The 17,314-nt window shown below is 38.5% G+C and overlaps 1 protein-coding gene across 2 annotated transcripts in view; it reads left to right on the forward strand.

Annotated features, from left to right (window-relative positions):
* Positions 1-17,314, forward strand: part of LOC126952615 (zinc finger protein ENSP00000375192-like) — a 60,141-nt gene that overhangs the window by 22,644 nt on the left and 20,183 nt on the right. The gene's annotated exons all lie outside the window — the stretch shown is intronic.

The raw sequence follows: 17,314 nt of genomic DNA on the forward strand, positions 1-17,314 counted from the left end.
TTTTTTTTTGCCCAGGCATGCCACCTCCTTCTCCTACCCCATTCTCTCCTTGAACCTTACACACTAGCGGTTTAAACTTGCCCTTCCTCTAACTCACTGTGCTACTGGCTGCCTCTGGACATGGTGCTCCCTCTGGCCAGAGTGTTCCCACCCAGGTTACTCTTTACATACTTGAAATCTTTGCAATCCAGTACACAAGTTACAAGAAACCTCTTCTGAGCCACCTTCTCTCCCTCCTCCTTAGGTAGTCCTGATCACTCCTTCCTCTGTACTCCAGTCCACCCAGTGGATATTTCTATTAGAGCACTTATTGTACTTAGTTGTAAGAATTTGTTTTCAAGTCTCTCTTCTTTAAAGCCATTATGTACTCTTTGAAAATGGGTTTCTGTGTTACTTGACTTTGCACGCTTGGTGCCTAGCACAGCTCCTGGCCTGCAGCAGTCACTCAAAGATGTCACCAGACCAAAGGACAATCTCTGGCTTGGTGAATGATCTCATGGTCTACCTTACTGAGATGAACTCCTCCTCATGTGGGACCCTTCTATCTCTTTCCTCCACTTCTTTTCCAAAGGAAGGTCTGTATGCCTCCTCTCTCTCTTCAATCTTGTTTCAAGGAAGAAATGTCCATGAACCTCTCCAAGGTCCACTGCAACCCCTGTGGCCAGGATCCAGCAGGCTCCCATTTCTCCTGTGCTTCACTCTGTAAGTATTGCACCTGTCTTCCAGCTTTTGTTTCTTCTTCTACTTTGTCTTTTCTTTCTTGCCTACAAATAGGCTCTTTCTTTCCTATTAAGGTAAAATAAATCTCCTTTCCTAACTTTTCCTTGATCATCCTGTCTACAGAAATTTCCCCCTCCACCTCTATCCCTGTGCCTGCTTGCTCATTTACATAATTACTTTCTTAATTGTAGTTATCACAACATAATTCCTTAATTTTCTGTTAACTCATTTTTTGTCCCCACTAGAATGTAAGTTCCATGAGGGCTGGCACCTATCCCCAATGTCTAGCAAATTGCCTTATGCAGAGACTTTATTTATTCAATTTACCTGTTGGATAAATAAATGCATGAGTGAATAAGTGAGTGAATAAATAAATCTATCTATCTTCTATTCAAACCCCCTTGAAATCTGCACTTGTAATGCTCTTTCCAGCCCATCTGGCTTCTAGCTCACTGCTCCACTGAAATTGTTCAGTGTTTCCCAGTGACTCCTTTGTTACCAAACCCGGTGGCCTTGCCATCTCTGTGCTGTTTGATAAACCTTCCTTGAAATTTTCTGTTACTGGTTTCTGAGACAATACAATGACATGGTTCTTCTCTCACACTTCTGATCATTCCTGTCACTTTCACTGACTCCTCTTCTTCCACTCAATTTCTTAATTGTTTTCTGGGAACTTGTCTATTCTAACACTATGCAACTCAGTTATCTCACCTATCCCAGATACTTCAACTGTGATCTCCAAGTGAATGAACTGCAAACCTGCACCTCTATCATTAGCCTCTTTCTGAGCTCCATGTTGGCCTTGTGTATATTTCCAAATGCCAGTAACCCCAAACTCACCACAACTCCAAAACAAATCTACAAACTTCCCTCTTCCTGGGTTCCATATTTCAGCCAATGACAGCATCCTCCTCCCACTCATGTAGACTTTCATCCTGACTCTGTCATCTCTCTGGCACTTCCCACTTATCAGTCACCAAGTCCTGTCAATGATTGTACTGCCAGATCTCTGACTTTAATTGCCATCCTTTCTTTTCCATTGGAATTCAGCCTTCATATAATCTCTAAAGCAACCTTCCTGAGATACCAATTCTGAACACCCCAAGCCTCTGTTCAAAAAACCGTGATTGCATAGAAAACTTTTGGAAGGATTGATAAGAATGTACAATTTGAATTTTGTACCATAATCGTGACTTAGTATTATAATTTTATAAGAGTCTAATTTGAAAATGCCTTCTCTTGCCTCCCAAATTTATAAACTTCTCCACTAAATCATTTTTCCATCTACAATATGATGATCCCAACCTAACTTTCCAGTTAGTTAGTTTTCACTTACTCCATGCTCTAGCCAAATACATTATTTATTATATATGCTCCCTTTTTTTTTTGATTCATGGTTAAACTAGTATAGGAGGAAACAGGTAGAATAAAAAGATGCCTTTTAATGTAATTATCATAAAGCATTGGTCTTCAATGAAGTTTATTTGCACATGTATAGCTCAGAAAATTGAGTTCATAAGGACCCTTATGGAGTCCATTGCACCTTTCACCACCTCCACCAGAACAGGCATGGATATGGCTGAGAGACCCACATACAGTTCACATCACAGGACTCTGTGCAGACAACCCTCAGTACCAGCTCAGAGCTGGGTAGACTCCCTGAGTGGTTAGACCTAGAAGACAGACAACAATCATTGCAGTTCAGTTCACAGGAAGCTACATCCACAGAAAAAGTGGGAGAGTACTACATCAAGGGAGCACCCTGTGGGACAAAAAAATCTGAACAACAGCCTTCAGCCCTAGACCTTCCCTCTGACAGAGCCTACCCGAACAAGAAGGAACCAGAAAACCAACCCTGGTAATATGATAAAACAAGGCTTGTCAACACCCCCCAGAAATCACACTAATTCACCAACAATGGATCCAAACAAAGAAGAAATCCCTGATTTACCTGAAAAAGAACCCAGGAGGCTAGTTATTAAGCTATTCAGGAAGAGACCAGAGAAAGGCAAAGTCCAGTGCAAGGAAATCCAAAAAATGATACAAGAAGTGAAGGGAGAAATATTCAAGGAAATAGACAGCTTAAATAAAAAAACAATGAAAACTTCAGGAAACTTTGGATACACTTTTAGAAATGCAAAATGCTCTGGAAAGTCTCAGCAGTAGAGTTGAACAAGTAGAAAGAAAGAATTTCAAAGCTTGAAGACAAGGTCTTCAAATTAACCCAACCCAACAAAGAGAAAGAAAAAAGAATAAGAAAATATGAACAAAGCCTCTAAGAAGTCTGGCATTATGTTAAATGACCAAACATAAGAATAATCAGTGTTCCTGAGGAAGAACACAGTGCTAAAAGCTTGGAAAACATATTTGGGGGAATAATCGAGGAGGAGACCTAGACCTGTAAATACAGGAAGCACAACGAACACCTGGGAAATTCATCACAAAAAGATCTTCACCTAGGCACATTTTCTTCAGGTTATCCAAAGTTAAGACGAAGGAAAGAATCTTAGGAGCTATGAAACAGAAGCACTAGGTAACCTATAAAGGAAAATCTATCAGATTAACAGCGTATTTCTCAGCAGAAACTCTACAAGCTAGAAGGGATTGGGACCCTATCTTCAGCCTCCTCAAACAAAACAATTATCAGCCAAGAATTTTGTATCTAGTGAAACTAAGCATTATATATGAAGGAAAGATACAGTCTTTTTCAGACAAACAAATTCTTAGAGAATTCACCATTACCAAGCCACCACTACAAGAGCTGCTAAAAGGAGCTCTAAATATTGAAACAAATCCTGGAAACACATCAAAACAGAACCACTTTAAAGTATAAATTGCACAGAACCTATAAAACAAAAACACAAGTTAAAAAGCAAAACTAAAAAACAACAAAGTACACAGGCAACAAAGAGCATGATGAATGTAATGGTATCTCACATTTCAATACTAATATTGAATGCAAGTGGCTTAAATGCTCCACTTAAAAGATACAGAACCGCAGAATGAATGAGAACTCACCAACCAACTATCTGCTTCCTTCAGGAGACTCACCTAACACATAAGTACTCACATAAACTTAAAGTAAAGGGGTGGGAAAAGGCATTTCATGCAAAAGCGAGCAGGGGTATCTATTCTTATATCAGACAATAAAAACTTTAAGGCAACAATGGTTAAAAGAGAAAAAGAGGGGCATTATAAAGTGGTAAAAGTCATTGTCCAACAGGAAACTATCACAATCCTGAACATATATGCACCTAACACTGGAGATCCCGAATTCATAAAACAATTACTAATAGACTTAAGAAATGAGATAGACAGCAACAAAGTAACACTGGGGACTTCAGTACTCCACTGACAGCACTAGACAACTCATTAAGACAGAAAATCAACAAAGAAACACTGGATTTCAACTATACCTCGGAACAAATGGACTTAGCAGATGTATACAGAACATTTCATCCAACAACCACAGAATACACATTGTATTCAACAGTGCATGGAATTTTCTCCAAGATAGACCATATGACAGGCCATAAAATGAGCCTCAATAAATTTTAAAAAATTGAAATTATATCAAACACTCTCTCAGACCACAGTGGAATAAGACTAGAAGTCAACTCCAAAAGGAACTTTCAAAACCATGCAAATACATGGAAATTGAATAACCTGCTCCTGAATGAACATTGGGTCAAAAATGAAATCAAGATGGAAATTAAAAAATTCTTTTAACTGAATGACAATAATGACACAACCTATCAAAACTCTGGGATACAGCTAAGGTGGTGCTAAGAGGAACATTCATAGCCATAAACACCTACATCAAAGAGTAAGAAAGAGCACAAACAGACAATCTAAGGTCACACCTCAAGGAACTACAGAAACAAGAACAAACCAAATCCAAACCCAGTACAAAAAAGGAAGTAACCAAGATCAGAGCAAAACTAAATGAAATAGAAACAAACAAACAAAAATATATAAAAGATAAATGAAACAAAAACTGGCTCTTTGAAAAGATATGTAATATTGATAGACCATGAACAAGATTAACCAAGAAAAGAAGAGAGAAAATCCAAATAACCTCACTAAGAAATGAAACAGGAGATATTACAACTGACACCACTGAAATACAAAAGATCATTCAAGGCTACTATGAACACCTTTATGCATGTAAGCTAGAAAACCTAAAAGAGATGCATACATTCCTGGGAAAATACAATCCCTTAGCTTAAGTCAGGAAGCATTAGATATCCTGAACAGGCCAATAATAAGCAGTGAGATTGAAATGGTAATTAAAAAATCACCAACAATAAAAAGTCCACGACCAGAAAAATTCATTGCAGAATTCTACCAGACATTCCAGACATTCAAATAACGAGTACCAATCCTTTTGAAATGATTCCACAAGACAGAGAAAGAAGGAACTCCCCTCAATTAATTCTATGAACCCATATCACCCTAATACCAAAACCAGGAAAGGACACAACCAAAAAAGAAAACTACAGACTGATATCCTTGATGAACATAGATGCTAATAGATGTTAAAATAGATGCTAAAATAGAAATAGATGTGAAAATCCTTAACAAAATACTAGCTAACAGAATCCAACAACGTATCAAAAAGATAATCCACCATGATCAAGTGGGTTTCATACGAAGGATTCAGGGATGGTTTAACACACACAGGTCAATAAATGTGATACACCACATAAACAGAATTCAAAACAAAAATCACATGATCATCTCAGTAGGTGCAGAGAAAGCATTCAACAAAATCCAGCCTCCCTTTATGATTAAAACCCTCAACAAAATCGGCATACATGGGACATATCTTAATGTAATAAAAGCCATCTATGACAAACCCACAGCCAACATAATACTGAATGGGGAAAAGTTGAAAGCATCTTCTCTGAGATCTGGAAGAAGAAAAGGATGCTCACTCTCACTACTCTTCTTCAACATAGTACTGGAAGTCCCAGCCAGAACAATCAGACAAGAGAAAGAAATAAAGGGCATCCAAATGGTAAAAAGAAAGTCAAACTGTCTTTGTTTGCTGATGATATGATCGTTTACCTTGAAAACCCTAAGGACTCCTCCAGAGAGCTCCTAGAACTGATAAAATAATTCATCAAAGTTTCCAGATAAAAGATTAATGTACACAAATCAGTAGCTCTTCTATACACCAATAGCTACTAACTGGGGAATCAAATAAAAAACTCAACCCCTTTTACAATAACTGCCAAAAATAAATACTCATGAATATACCTAACAAAGGAGTTGAAAGACCTCTACAAGGAATACTACAAAACACTGCTGAAAGAAATCATAGACAACATCAGCAAATGGAAACACATCCCACGCTCATGGATGAGTAGAATCAATGTTGTGAAAATGACCATAGTGCCAAAATCAATCTACAAATTCAATGCAATCCCCATCAAAATACCACCATTATTCTTCACAGTTAGAAAAAAAGAGTTTTAAAATTCATATGGAACCAAAAAAAAAAAAAAAAAAAAAAAGTCCGCATAGCCAAAGCAAGACTAAGCAAAAAGAACAAACCTGAAGGCATCACACTACCTAATCTCAAACTATACTATAAAGCCATAGTCACCAAAATAGTGTGGCACTGGTATAAAAATAGGCACATAGACCAATGGAACAGAATAGAGAACCCAGAAATAAACCCAAATACTTACAGCCAACTGATCTTTGACAAAGCAAACAAAAACATAAAGTGGGGAAAGGACACCCTTTTCAACAAATGGTGCTGGGATAATTGGCTACCCACATGTAGAAGAATGAAACTGGATCCTCATCTCTCACCTTATACAAAAATCAACTTGAGATGGATTAAGAGCTTAAACCTAAGACCTAAAACTGTAAAAATTCTAGAATATAACATTGGAAAAACCCTTCTAGACATTGGCTTAGGCACAGATTTCATGACCAAGAACGTAAAAGCAAATACAATAAAAGCAAAGATAAATAGCTGGGACCTAATTAAAGTAAAGAGCTTTTGTACTGCAAAAGGAGCAATCAACAGATTAAACAGATAACCCACAGAGTGGGAGAAAATCATCACAATCTATACCTCTGACAAAGGACTAATATCCAGAAATTACAACAGTCAAACAAATCAGCAAGAAAAAACAAACAAACAACCCTATCAAAAAATGGGCTAAGGACATGAACAGACAATTCTCCAAAGAAGAAATACAAATGGCCCAGAAACATATGAAAACATGCTCAACATCACTAATGATCAGGGAAATGCAAATCAAAACCACAATGCGATAGCACCTTACTCCTGCAAGAATGGCCATAATCAAAAAATAAAAAAAACAGTAGATGTTGGTGTGGATGCAGTGATCAGGGAACACTTCTACACTGCTGGTGGGAATGTAAACTAGTACAACCATTACAGAAAACAGTGTGGAAATTCCTCATGAATAATTTAAGTTCTTAAATAAAATTTAAGAACTAAAAGTAGAACTACCATTTGATCCAGCAATCCCACTACTGGGTCTCTACCCAGAGGAAAATAAGTCATTATTCAAAAAAAAATACTTGCACACACATGTTTATGGCAGTACAATTCACAATTGCAAAATCGTGGAACCAACCCAAATGCCCATCAGTCCATGAGTGGAAAAACAAACTGTGGTATATATGTATAATAGAATACTACTCAACTATAAAAAGGAATGAATTAACAGCATTTGCAGTGACCTGGGTGAGATTAGAGACTATTATTCTAAGTGAAGTAACTCAAGAATGGAAAACCAAATATTATATGTTCTCACTGATATGTGGGAGCTAAGCTATGAGGATGCAAAGACATAAGAATGATACAATGGACTTTGGGGACTTGAGGGGAAGAGTGGGAGGCAGGCGAGGGATAAAATATGGTGCAGTGTTTACTGCTCGGGTAACGGGTGCACCAAAATCTCACAAATCACCACTAAAGAACTTACTCATGTAACTAAATATCCACTGTACCCCAATAACTTATGGAAAAGTAAAAAAAAAATAAATAAAAAATAAAAAATAAAGTGTACCAGAGGTCATCTGCTTCTAGTTTTAAAAACATTGAGCTCAAAGTACATATCTATAGATGCACCCTGAATTGGAAACATTAATTTGCAACTATTCCATAGCACGACTCAAGTTTCTTAAGATATGCTTAATTCACTGAAATGAGGCCTCGATGCAAGATGTTCTTCAGATGTCTGGAAGGAACCACAGTAATGATGATTTGCATTTAGCTAATTTGCTATTAGGGTTCCTGTTTCCCAACATCCATAGATTCCAGGGTCCAGGGCCCAGTTCCAGTGTATGGAGGACTTCTGGCAGTCAGTCACTTTACTTTTTCCTGTTCTGGGTGTTGAATTCCCAGGCAAACAGCCAACCATCTGGACTGTGAACCTGATCACTTGCTTTTCTTTTTCTCTTCCCACTCTGCTGTATACATGCTGTACATTTTCAGGATGATGATTTCCCAGTCAACCAGAGGATGACCTAGATCCATATATGCTCATCTCTCCCCCATTCCAGAGACAACCTTCCTCTCCAAATTAGAAAATGAGCTGTGCATGCCACTGTCTGCCACTAGCTCTAAAGTTTGGAGGTCCACATCCCCTAACTAGAATTCTATCAAAGGGAAAGAGAACTACCCATCCACTAGCATCTGGTTGACATCCTTCCTTTACCGAGCTATGGCTACTAATTCATACCTCAAGGAAGAACATCTGGAATACATAAAAAAAATCTTTTCAAATCATTTTATTGTTTTCCTTCTTATTAGAGAAATTTATTAGAAACCCAATATATTTTTCTAATTACAATACAATTACTCTCTCACTGTACAACTACAATAGTATGGCAATAGAGTGTTGTGTATGAAATAGGCTGTTTGGGGAAAGCTAACAACCTTTAATAGTTTTATTTTTACAGGAAACCATATTTCGGTTTTCAAATAGCCAAATGTATGCAAGCTTTTGAAACATAATTACAGATGTTATGATTTAAGCTTTCTAACACACGTGTATATATGCACATACTTATGGACAAAGGCTGAATGGAAACATGGAAAAAGGAAAACTGTCAATGTGCAAAGTGTTGACAAAATGTTCTCCTTAATAATGTTATTATATTCATTTATACAATTAAAAATTACCTTAGCAATAGATAACTGCAAAAAAATTGTCATCTCCTCCCTAAAGGTCACCCTTCTGCATAACCATGATACGCTTTTCTATGTTCTCATAACATCTTATATACAAATCTTAATGTAATAGTCACATTGGAGCATAACGTATAGTTATTTGCTTATGTGTCTATTTTTCCAATTAACTATAATTTATTTAAGGACAGAGATTATCTCTTGTTAGTGTCTGTACACTATACTAGTTCAATAGCACACTGCCATGGAGTAGGTATTTAGCAAATTGTTGAATGAATGAAAAATGAATGAGTAGGTAAATTTCTTCATGTGGTGTAGTGGAATTAACACATTCACATACTCAGCCAGTTAGGATAAAAATACATAAATATCATCTACGAAACTTGAAAACTTTGGTCAAAGCAGAAAATAATGTTTTTTGAAGTAGAAATTACAAATAATTTCTAAGTGCATCTGGAGGAAGAGTAAACAAGAGATTTAGGGTTTTGTTCCTTTGGCGTATTCCCTGATTTCAGGCCTCAGATGTTTTCACTTCCTCAAATTTTTGTTTTTGTTTTTGTTTTTGTTTTCTCAGCTTTTCCTGATAAAACTATTTCCTTTCTCCAAGGTTTCAAAGGTTTTGACCTGATCATGTATTACCCGAACCATGACTCTGATGGAAGAGTTATCAATGATGACAACTTTGGTGGAAATGGTCTATAGATTCAGGCAGATATGGCTGCATCACCATCGTATAAGGGAGGAGATAAGACTCCTAGAGGGAAAAAATGTAGGGTAATAGGGTTTGGGACTGAAGAAAGGACCACTGGAAATGTCTATGGTAAAAAGATCTTAATTAAGCAAATGAAATATTATGAACAGAGCAATGTGAATCAGTTAGTTCAGTATTTCCTAAACCTGCTTGATAACAAGTGATCACCAGGAGGTGATCCTCACACCCATATACCCACATCTACCTCTGTGCCTATAGAGCCTTCCTTCCTTCCTTCCTTCCTTCCTTCCTTCCTTCCTTCCTTCCTTCCTTCCTTCCTTCCTTCCTTCCTTCCTTCCTTCCTTCCTTCCTTCCTTCCCTCCCTCCCTCCCTGCCTCCCTCCCTGCCTCCCTCCTTCCTTCCCTCCCTCCCTCCCTCCCTCCCTTCTAGCATATTCACTAAATGTGAATGTCTATGATGGGAATAAGATTGCTCATCATTGTGTAGGGAGTTAAAGGAAATACAAAATGTAGTCCCAGACTCTACAGGCTACTACTTGATGCAATTTACAAATTTGTAAACTTTCATTGCTGATTTGAGTATTTTACCTAGCTGCATAATCAGGCATGGTGTGTGTGTGTGTGTGTGTGTGTGTGTGTGTGTGTGTGTGTGTGTTTCTGTTGTTTTGTTTGCTTGCTTTTTAAACCCTGCTGTAGTTTGGATATGGTTTGTTTGTCCCTATCAAATCTCATGTTGAAATTTGATTCCCAAAGTGGTGGTGTTGAGAGGTGGGGCCTCGTGGGAGGAGCTTATGTCATGGGGTAGACCCCTTGTGAATGGCTTGGTTCTTGTATTAGTCCATTCTTATGCTGCGAATAAAGATATACCCAAAGCCAGGTGCGGTGGCTTATGCCTATAATCCCAACACTTTGGGAGGCCGAGGCAGGCAGATCACCTGAGGTCAGGAGTTTGAGACCAGCCTGACCAACAGGGAGAAACCCCATCTCTACTAAAAATAGGAAAAATTAGCCGAGTGTTGTGGCACATGCCTGTAATCCTAGCTACTTGGGAGGCCAAGGCAGGAGAATTGCTTGAACCTGGGAGGCAGAGGTTGCGGTGAACTGAGATTATGCCATTGCACTCCAGCCTGAACAACAAGAGTGAGACTCTATCTCAAAAAAAAAAAAAAAAAAAAAAAAAAAAAAGACATACTTGAGACTGGGTAATTTATAAAGGAAAGAGGTTTAATTCGCTCACAGTCCCACATAGCTAGAGAGGCCTCACAATTCTGGCAGAAGGTAAATGAGGAACAAAGTCAGGTCTTACATGTGGCAGGCAAGAGGGCATGTGCAGGGGAACTTCTCTTTATAAAGCTATCAGATCTCATGAGACTTATTCACTATCACAAGAACAGCACAGGAAAGACCCACTCCCATGATTCAGTTGCCTCCCACCGGGTCCCTCCTACGATATGTGAGAATTATGGGAGCTACAATTCAAGACGAGATTTGGGTGGGGACACAGTCAAACCATATCAGTTCTGTTTTCAAGGAATTGAGTGAACTCTTGCTCTCCTGAGACTGGATTGGTTCTGTGGGGAATGGATTAGTTCCTGAGGGGCAGGACTATTATAAAGTCAGGACACCCCTTCGGTTTTGACCCTCTTTGCATGTATCTACTTGCCCTTTAATCTTTTCCACCATATTTTGACACAGCACACAAGCCCTCACCAGAAGCTGAGCAGATGCTGGCACCTTGCTTCTTGTACAGCCTGCAGAACGTGAGCTAAATAAATCTCTTTTAAAAATAAATTACCGAGTCTCAGGTATGCCTTTATAATAACACAAAACATACTAAGTCAAATAGCAATTGAATAATGTTGGATAATCAAGCCGAATCATTACATCTCTTTAAAGAGTCCCCAATTCTTTTCCACTTGGGAATTTTGAAGGAAAATTTGAGTATTTTATATATGATAATGCCTTTTCTTAAAAAACTGTTTCTGCAAACTCCAACACTATTTTCACTCTGTGCATTCAGTGTGCTAAGGCAGCATCTTGGAAATCTTTGGTTTGAATGAGCTGTAACTTTAGCCTCTGCCGATATTCTGACCAGCACCCTTTTCATTTTTAGGCCCTGTTTTGATCCAATCAGTCGCTTACTTTTTGAAATTTAAGTTTCTGGGTTGCAAATAAGTAATTTGTATTTGTAACATCATTAATAAATGAATACATGCCTCGCAATGGATTAAGAGAAAATAAATATAACACTACAAATGGAAGCCTGTGGTAAGGAAGTCTATTGAACTTGAATTGTGGGAGGCCTTCATGTGCCCCTGGATCCTCTCTTTTATTTATTTTGAGGACAGAGCTAAGCACTAGCAGGTAGTAATACATAACAACTCTGATTAGTGCTAAAAGGTTTGTGAATTTAGTATGAACTCCTCCACCGAATAGTAAACTTCTTGAAGGGAAAGACCTGGCCTTACTCCCCAGTACTTGTCAACAGAGAGTGTCACACAGTAGATACACATAGATGTTTGTTGGACTTAAATTTGATTAAGGGATTCCTAGGAATAATTGTTTTCTCTAGGTATGAGTCACAAAAGTGAGGTAATTGGTTCTTAGGTGAGTTATAATTTATTCTCTTTCCACTCCTCCAATACATTGGTGAAAAGCAATAATAATAACAAGTGTTTGGTTAGCAAGTTTTTCACAGAATTAATCCAGTTTACTGCTTGTAAAACTTTTGTCTCTCTTCATGCATCTTTTCCTAATATGGTAAATAACGCATTTCAGAGAGCGTTTTCTTGACTTGGTTTTACTATTAGTTAATTCTTTTAAAATGTCCCATTTTCACTATCAGAAGTTGCTCACTTCTTGTTGGGAGCTGTGGTTTATTGAGGAGGGGGAGTTCCTTTAAGGCTAGTAATACTTTGGAATCCCCAGGGATGGTCCATGACAAAAGAGATTAGAATTCTGAAGCAACACCCTTCAAACCACAAGTAGTCCGTCTATCATCTGAGTCATAGTCATCAACCAGGTCTGACTGAACATAAAAACGGGGGAGAAAAGGAAGAAATCCTCATAAAAGTACATTGTACCCAGTAAAAAATTATTGTCATGCTTTAGAATTTTGACAATCAACCCACTGAAACATTTTATACTTAAAATTCCAAAGAGATTGCCATATCAAGTCCCTACCATAAACTTTCCTGTATTATGTTAAGTATTTTTAGTTTTATTAATTTTGTTGAACACCTATTCTTTAAGTTGGTTTATAACTTCCTTGGTGGGTATTTTTTTTTTTCTGAAGAAATGTTTCTAACATCTCAAGATTCAGATTACTTAAGGTACTTTTTATAGGTATCTACATTCCAATGAAATACAAAAAATTGAATTTATCTGAAAAAACATAAGCCATCAAATCATTTGTCAGAGCTGCTCTATGTGGATTATAGGTCTGCATAGGCTTATAGATCACAGCTATGCACCTTAATCATTGAAGGGGTCCTGGAAGGGAAATTTATGTTATCTTAGAGAGCAACAAAAGCCAGGGGACAATCAAATGAAAATTCTTTTCCTTTCATAAATAACTTAATAATTAGCATTTATGAGAATAGCTGAGTAATTTTGGCTATTAACCAAACCTTTTTTATCCTGTTTTATGGCCCAGGCTTGGCTGACAAGTTGCCGAACCGTGAGTGTATATATAAATATATATATATATATATATTTTTTTTTTTTTCCTGCTGTCACAACCACCTGTTTTAGACTTAGCTTTCATTTTGTGTGTGTGTGTGTGTGTTATCTTTTGCTCTCACAGGCAAAAAAAAAAAATTCCTTAATTTGTAAGAAATACAATTTCTTACAAATAATAAATAAAATTCAGGTTCATGAGCCCTGAATTTATATGCCAACTTTAGAGCTTTTTAGCAGTAGGATTTGGGCTACTTACTTAACAGACTCTCTCCTTCCACTCCCCCTCCTCACAAAGTCATCCTTACCTCTAAAATGCAGGTAATTAGACTGACTGCCTAGAGTTGTAATGGGCAGATGTGAAAACATAATGCTAAGTTTCCAGCATCATGGTAGATGAACAAATGGTGATGTCCTCCAGCAGAAAGTCAATGTGGCCTACAAGAAAGGGCAGGGGAGAGGGGCTCCCAAGACCCACATTGAAGTCCTGGCTCTACAACTTACTAGCTGCCCACATTGGGAATTCTCCTAAACCTTCTCTGCATCTCAGTTTCTTCATTTGTAAAATGGGCAGAATATTCCTTAATCTACCTCTCTAAGTGGTTTAAACGAAATAATTTTGTGAAACTGCCTTATAAAAATGATGAGATGTTAAAATGTTATTAATATGATGACAAAATTTTTGGAGTTAACTTTTTTTCCCTCTGGGGAATAGTATTGTTTCAACTGGAGTTCAATGGTTCCCTTTTGCTGAAGGTAGTGGCATTTCTCTCTTTTTTTTTCTTTTTTCTGAGTGACTCAGTTGGCACTTGTTATGAGCTATCTTGTAGGTTTTCTTTTTTTTTCTTTTTTTTTTTTTTTTTTGGCACCTCGACTCTGTTTTCATTTTTTCAAGAGTAAGGACCCAATTTTAAACTTTGTGGGCTGCATGCTGAGAGCTCGTAGGTGGAGCTGAAGGGGAAATCCTCCCTGGGGCACCATAGTTAGTGTGGGAAGGGCCAGGGTTGTGGAGTAGAGCAGAGATGGTTTTCAGAGAGAATAGGAAAGAAAAACAGGAACTTTGATGACATGGAGAAATTCTGAGATGCAGGGGAACATTGAGGGGCTTCCATGGACTTGCCTTGATCTTAGCAAGAAAGAAGGCCAACAAGATGAGGGAAAGAGAGTGGAAGGGAGTTGGGATCTTAGGGGCTGTATGTCAAAGTGTCATGTTAACAGAATAACCAGCATATAGCTGACACTAAAAAAGTTTCTTAACTTTGAGATGAGTAGAAAATATTATTTCATTATTTCATTATTCATGTCATATAATATTAGCATAGATAATAACATATAATAATAGTAACAGCATGTATTAGGTACTGAGAACAGCCTTACTAAGTAGATGCTATGATTATCCTTATTTTAAAGATGAGAAAACTGAAATTTTGGAAGGAAGTTCTGAAACACTATTGTGGGGCATAGAGTATCAAGTTTAGTAAGGAAAAGTAAAATGATTATAAGAGAGAATCGAGGGTCCAACTGAAGATGGATGGCATGAGTTTAAGACAAAACTCTCAGCACAATTCCATGTTTACCTCAGCAATGTACTGCAACTTGGTGCAGTTGGTTGAGTTGACTGAGACTTAGAATACAATGGTTAGGAAAACATCAACCTCTTTGCGCTCCACATTGGACTTAATGACTATGAGTCATGTCATATAGAGGAGGCAAGTTTTTCAGTGGAGATAGGAACGACTGAAATATGTTCTTCAGCCTAGTGGAGACAAGTAATTGTCATTGGCCGGTGAGTGTTTGAGATACTTCAAAGCATGGATTGTGCTTCACCCCGCCCTCTCTAGCTAAACTCCTTGGCTAATGGCCTGCATGATCTTAACTTCATTCTGGAAATACTGGTTAAGAGGATTCAGGACAGGCCATTTGGAGGCTGGTGAACCTGACAACCTACGCAACCTACATTTGCACAGCCCAGTTATTTTCTGACTAATGGGTCAGAAAGAGGGGGCAGAAGAGGAGAGAGAAATCTTCACCAAACAAACAGCTGGGCCATCTGGGTGGAGTTGCTTAAGGCAGTCGCAAAAAACCGATCACATCATTTATCTCTCATTTAATAAGGGCAAGGCAGGGATACTAGCTGTGAGACGCTTCTGCTCCGGGAAAGGTAGGAGCATTTGAACAATCTCTCCAGTATAGGGGAAGGGGGACATTGGAGTAGAAGTTGGATTGTTGAGTCACAAAGCAAATAGGTATCTTTTTATTCTAATTAACTTGAGAAAGAAAGAATTTGGTGTTATATCAACCCAGTGCTTAAACTTTTTGCCTTCATTCTATAAAAACTATTTGTGAAAATTGTGCCATTATGACTTATTTTTTGATCTGGATAATGGAGCATTCTCTAAAGGGAGCAGATGGATTGATGAGGAGATTCAGAATAGTGTCAATTGTTAGGAAAGAGGGTGTCCCTGTTGGCCTGGGGGTGAGGGGAGAGGCTCTGACAAAGGTGCTTGGTCCCCAGCCACGCTGTATGTGGTTCTTGTCTGCCTGGGTCCATGTGAAGAGACACTGCCAGATTGATTTGGGATGTGTCCTGGGCAGTGAGACTTTTGAAAGTGCGTTGGTTGATTCTAGTGCACAATCCAGTTGAGAACCACTGTTTAGGGAGCAGGGTGCCTAAATTATGATATAAAAAGAGGCTTTTTATGGGAAAGACTCTCTATCTCTCTTCTTTAGCACCAGGAAAGGAACTAGTATTAGTGATAGGAAGTGATAATCAATGGGAAGCCAATTGGGGCTCAAAGGAAAGAAAGCTTTGATGCTTGGTACTGAAATGGAAGTGGCGTGGTAAGTGGAGAAGCCCCTGATGCGGGAGATGATCAAGGAGAAGGTGGACAACCATTGACTGGGAAGGCTGAACTAGCCCAGTGACGGCTAGATAGTGACAGGAGGACCGGAAGCAACCTCAAGTCCCTTCCCCTTCACTCAGAGCCACTCGGTTTTCTCTCTTTTTCTGTATTGGGTTGGGTTTCCCCATAAAGATTTTCTTTGAAGAAAGAGTCTGCTGAAAAAAAAAACTTTTAAAACCACATAACTAGTTGACCTTTATGGCTATTACCAACCTGAAGTTCTATAGCATTAAATCTTCTCTGATGTTTTCTAAGAAACCAGGCTACTGATTGATCCATTCTTCCAAAGGCCAAGGGGGAAAGGAAGGAGAGCTTAGAAGGGTGGAAAGCATGAGTAGAAGAGGGAGACTTCTGTTAGCTGAGGGCCCTTAACCCTGTCTAGGCTTGGAACCACCTGGGAACTTTTCAGTAAGACACCCTCCCAAACCAGTGATATCAGTCTCTGGGGATATATGCCCGGGTATGGGTATTCATGAAATGCAGCAGAGTTGAGAACCACTGGCTTAATAGATGGGCACTGAGGAGAATTCTTTTTATACATCGAAGCCAAACATGTTAGACAACCAACACGGCAGTTCTTAAACTCCAGGTGCATCAGAATCACCTAGACTTGTTCAGACAGATCGCTGGGCTCCACCCCCAGAGTTTCTGATTTAGTAGGCCTGTGACAAAGCCAAAAATTTGCATTTTTAACAAGTGCCAGGTGGTGCTGACACTGCTGATCTGGGGAACCACACTTTGAGAACCACTGCTTTAACAAAAGGAATTTACTTTTGACCTTAAAAACAACTCCCTAACATTGACAAGTAATTGATAGTGTGCACCCTTGTTATGATATGATGAGAATGGCACTTGGCCTCTGTGGTCTCCCTCCCATCAAATGCATTAACCCAGTCTAATCATGAGAAAAACATCAGACAAATCCCAACAGAAGGACATTCTACAACATATCTGACCAGTAATCCTCAGAACTATCAAGGTCAGCAAAGCCAAGGAAAGTCCAAGAAACTGCCACAGTTAAGAGGGCCCTAAGGAGACATGACTACTAAATGCAATGTGGTATCCTGGATGGGATCCTGGAGTAGAAAAAGCACATTAGGGGCTGGGCGTGGTGACTCAC

Source organism: Macaca thibetana, chromosome 4 (assembly GCF_024542745.1).
Source record: "Macaca thibetana thibetana isolate TM-01 chromosome 4, ASM2454274v1, whole genome shotgun sequence".
In the NCBI taxonomy this organism is placed as follows: domain Eukaryota; kingdom Metazoa; phylum Chordata; class Mammalia; order Primates; family Cercopithecidae; genus Macaca; species Macaca thibetana.